Below are 5,000 nucleotides of genomic sequence, written 5' to 3' on the forward strand. Positions count from 1 at the left end.
CCCTCCTCCCAGGAGGATCAGAGAGCATGTCAGGGTTAAAACGTAAAGGCATTTGCCCTAGCTGCCACAAGGAGCAAGGGGCCGCAACTACAAACGGCCGCAGTCTAGCCCACGCCTCAAACACTTCCCTCTCAAAAGGCGGGACCCGATCCAGGGCAGTCCGCTGGGGAAGCATACACAAATTATAGACACCATACTCACCCAACTTTTCAACATGCGAAGCGAAAAAATCCTTCCACGCCGCATCGAATCCGGTGTCGAGGAACTTTTTTATCAATTTGAGACGCAGCGCATTCTTCCTAACTACCAAGTCGATCAGTTTAAGCCCTCCCCGATCATACTGACCAACCAAAACATTGTGTGCAACAGGTGCCCTCTCTCGCCGCCAGATAAATTTACTAACAGCAATGCTAAATTTATTTGCAAACACCCCCGGTAAGTCATACACAGCAAGAGCATGAACAAGTTTAGACAAACACAGTGCATTTACCACCAACACCCTACCTTTTAAGTGAAGACCACGCATTTTCCACAGATTCATTCGGGTGCACACACTGCTATACAAGCCAGACCACAAACAATCCCGACAGGTCACCTCATCCCTACCCAAGGGCACACCAAGAACCCTATAAGAATCCCCTGCATCCCTGACGCCCCAAACATTCGGCGGGGCCACGATGCCCCCGCAGTAGGACACAGACGTCTTTTCGAAATTTATCTTTGCTCCTGAGGCAAGGCAATAAACGTTCAGGGTGTGGAGAGCAACATTGAGGCTCCCCGCATCGCGCAAAACCAAATTGGTGTCATCCGCATATTGAAAGATCTTATATTCCTTACCAGATGGACTCACAATTCCGTGCACAGCCCCATCCCTCTTGAGCATAGCGGCCAAAGGCTCGGCCACTATACTATAGAGGAGTGCACTCAAAGGACACCCCTGCCTTACCGACCTCCGCAAAGGGAAGCTATTCGACAGGAGTCCATTGCATTTTACACGGCTGACCGCACTGGAATACAAAAGTTTAATCCAGTTCACGAAGCCATTTTTAAAACCAAATTTCTCCAAAACACGGTAAAGAAAACAATGCTCAACCCTATCAAATGCTTTACTGAAATCAACTGAAACATGAATCCCCCCAGAGACATGCATCTCCTTCAACAAAAACTTTAGGGAGAGTATCGTGTCAGAAAAGTCCCGTCCCGGGACACAATACGCCTGTGTACTGGCAACCACTTTACCAATCACACCTTTCAACCTATGTGCTAATACTTTTGCCAGTATTTTATAATCGGTGTTAAGGAGACTTATTGGTCTGTAATTGGCCAGGCACCGCTTATCACCCTTCTTAAAAATCAAAGTCACAATACTAAGAGAAAAGGAGTCCGAAACCCGACCCTCTCTCTCAATATCGCCATACAGAGTATGGAGAATCGGGGCTAACCTGTGAGCGAAAGCACTATAAAACTCTGCGCTCAAACCATCCTCTCCTGGACTCCTACAGGCATTGAGACCCCTAATTGCTGCAGAAACCTCTGCCAAAGAAATAGGCGCGTCGCAGCTGTCAGCGTCACTAGGGCTCAGAGACCCTTCAAGCGCACCTAAAGCCTGATTACAGCTTACCTCGTTGATCCCTTCCCCATCAAACAAATCTGCATAAAACCTACCTACAATATCCAAAATCTCATCCAAATCACTATGACACCTGCCTGACTCATCCAACAGGCCATCCAAGTATAGCTTGCTCTGCCTGGACTTCTCTAAACCAAAAAAGAAAGCTGTGGAGCGCTCGCCCTCTACCGCATACTGGGCCCTGGATCTAAGTGCCGCCCCTCTAGCACGACTAACCTGTATAGTCCTGAGCTCTTCCTGCAGCACCAGATACTCAGGATCTACCGGGCCTAAACCAGAGGTGGCGGCAAGTCTCTGGAGGTGGCTCCGGACCGTGTGCTCCCTGATGGACTCCTCCCACCTCCTCTGCTTACTATAACGTAGGCACAGCTTTTTAATTTTAGCCTTTGCCTGCTCCCACCAATCAACCAAAGAGTGACAAATTCCCATTTCATCATCAAAACAATCAAAAAGGTGCTCCATCTTATTTACAAAAGTGGGGTCGGCAAGCAGCATATTATTAAAAACCCAGACCCCCCCATTCCTCTTACCACCCAGGAAGTCAAGTTTGACGGAAAAAAGGGAGTGATCGCTCCAGCCCACACATGCATAGGAGCTGCCACCGATGTACTTCCATAAAGCACTTGAAACAAAACACAGATCTATCCGAGACTGGAGGAGGACCCCCTGCACCACCTGACGCCGGGAATAGTCCCTTTTCAGGGGGTTGAGACCTCGCCAGACCTCGGACAAATCAGCAGCCACTGCAGCATCAATCAAAAAACTTCGACTAACGTCATTCCTGAATGTGTTGTTCGGACCGAGATCGATTTTTGACAACGCTATATTAAAGTCGCCAATCAAAAACGAGGAATCAGTAACATAAGGAAAAACAGAAACGAAGAAAGTTTTCCTCTCCATCTCCTCACTAGGCGCATAAACATTTATAAGGCGAAATTTAGTGGAGCCACGCAGAAAATCAATCACTATAAAGCGGCCATGTGGGTCCGCACGCACTAAAGAAGACCCGCCGAAAACACCCGGCTTAACTAGGACAGCCACACCACGGGAGTGTGCAGAGCCCAAAGCACAGTACAAAACACCAATGTCCATATCCTCTACCTTGCGAAGATGCTCCGCCTCCCACCACGTCTCCTGGATGCACAGTACGTCCCAGGTGGTGTCGTGAAACACACTGTGCATCTTTTCCCTATTCCTCAAGCTCCGGGCATTAATGGAGACTAGGGAGAGCGTCATTAGGAAGAAAAAAAGGAGTTGAACCATCATCCTGATCTAGACTACCGTTTAGACTTCCTGTTCGTCTTTGTCGGGGCGACCTCATTCCCTTGGGGATCGACGCCCGTAGGAACAGTTGTGGCATCTACAGTGGCAGACTCAGAACGGGCAGTGCCGCATGAGACGGGGCCCTTACCCTGCAGCCCTGACCGCCGATCACTACCAGGCTGGGTCTCACAAAACCCATCGGCATGTTTCGACCCAACCCTCCCGGTCGGTGATCTGGACCTGTCACTACTCTTAGACAGTGGCCGCCTATGCGGCACCTGACTCCTGCTGCCCGCTCTCGAGCGCTGAGACTTGGGAGTCTGGCCTGACTTCAGTGCCTGCTCCCCCGCTTCAGGGGTAAGGTGTGGAGCCAGATCCTCACCCATCCCCCTCCCCGGTCCAGCCCCTGCCACCACGATATTAGAGGTAGGGCAGGACACTGCCCCCCCCTCCTGCTCGGGGGCAGGACTGTGAGACATTTCACCAGCCCCCCCCACCACAGGCACCAATGCCACCTGGTCAGGTATACCCGGTTCCACATCCCGATCTAACAGGGCCTCTCTCGATCCAGGGCCGTGCTCTACTTCAACCGTAGGTGGGGGACCCCACCTCCTTCCTCTGGGTCAGAGGCGAGGTGGCCGGAGCATCCACACACAGAGGGATACTGATGACAGTCCTTACATTTAGCGGCCCTGGGCTCTGTACACTCCCGCGCATAATGGCCTTGGGCCCCACACCGTCTGCAACAAAAATCAGGGCATTCACGCAACACATGGTCAGGCTGGAGACACCCCCTGCACACCTTCACTTGCCTGTCATGAATGACCCTAAAATATTCAGGCCCCCCCGCCGTGTTAAACCTGACGGAATATGGTAGAGAACGCACTTGGTTTGTAAAGCGGACCTTTACAAACCTCGTCCCATCGGCTATGTTTGTCCCCGGCCACATACGTCTCCTCACCTCGGACACGGCCGAAACACCCCAAGCGAGTAGCTTCTGCAGGATTTCCTCATCCTCAATGTAAGCTGGCAGGCCCAGGAAAGACACAACAAGTTCATCCACACAGATATCCCTCCCGTGAACCCTAGTTTCCCCGATCTTAAACCCATCTAACAATTTATCCTTGGCCACCTGGGATGCCACAGTCATTTCGAACCTGTCTTTGGTAATCATTCGACAGGCCAGAATTGTACCACAGACTTCCTTGGTAGCCCTCAGCAGAGCCAACGGAGACAGACCAGCACCACCTTCGAGCTCCAAAAACACCGTCAGCTCTTTATCGAAACACACTTTACGCTTGTGCACCACACTCATACCACTTCGAACATCATTCGCACCCACATCACTGCCAACCATCCTGCCAGAAAACTCACCATTCACCATTCCAGACATCCTGGGCCCAGCAAAGGCCACATCCATTCCAACAGTCGAAACAGAGCAAAAAGCTCTGGGGGGGGGGGAATAAACCCTCCTCCACAGCCAAGGAAGCTGGGAGGAGAAAGAAACTGAAAACTAACACAAAAATAAAGAAAAATTAACCAAAATGAATTCAAAAACAGACAAAGAAAGAACACAAAACCACATAATGGGGAGCACACAGCCCAACTGACACACACAGGCACAATCAGCTCAGCTGCAACCAATCAACCACACCTGGGCGTTCTCAGGGTAGTATGGCCGTAAGCCGAGAAAAAGAAAACAGTTGACTCTTTTAAAGGTTACACTCGTCTAAACTTGGGACAGAAAAACATTTTGACTGCATGTTCAGCTCTCATCCTGTCAGTTTAGCGTGCGGCTGTCTGTTAGCAAGTAGCTAGGGTACTTGAGGTCTTTTGTGAAAGTTTACTTTAGCCATGGAGGTGCAAAAACAAAGCTTACAGCACCTGGTATTCCCAGGCGGTCTCCCATTCAAGTACTAACCAGGCCCGACCCTGCTTAGCTTCCGAGATCGGGCATTCTCAGGGTAGTATGGCCGTAAGCCAAGAAAAAGAAAACAGTTGACTCTTTTAAAGGTTACACTCGTCTAAACTTGGGACAGAAAAACATTTTGACTGCATGTTCAGCTCTCATCCTGTCAGTTTAGCGTGCGGCTGTCTGTTAGCAAGT

General features: G+C 50.3%; 1 pseudogene; it reads right to left on the reverse strand.

The window, feature by feature from the left end:
- Positions 1-4,765: 4,765 nt before the first annotated feature.
- Positions 4,766-4,874, reverse strand: LOC144041761 (5S ribosomal RNA; annotated as a pseudogene).
- Between the last annotated feature and the right edge of the window lie 126 nt (positions 4,875-5,000).

The sequence above is a fragment of the Vanacampus margaritifer genome, chromosome 1 (assembly GCF_051991255.1).
Source record: "Vanacampus margaritifer isolate UIUO_Vmar chromosome 1, RoL_Vmar_1.0, whole genome shotgun sequence".
Classification (NCBI taxonomy): domain Eukaryota; kingdom Metazoa; phylum Chordata; class Actinopteri; order Syngnathiformes; family Syngnathidae; genus Vanacampus; species Vanacampus margaritifer.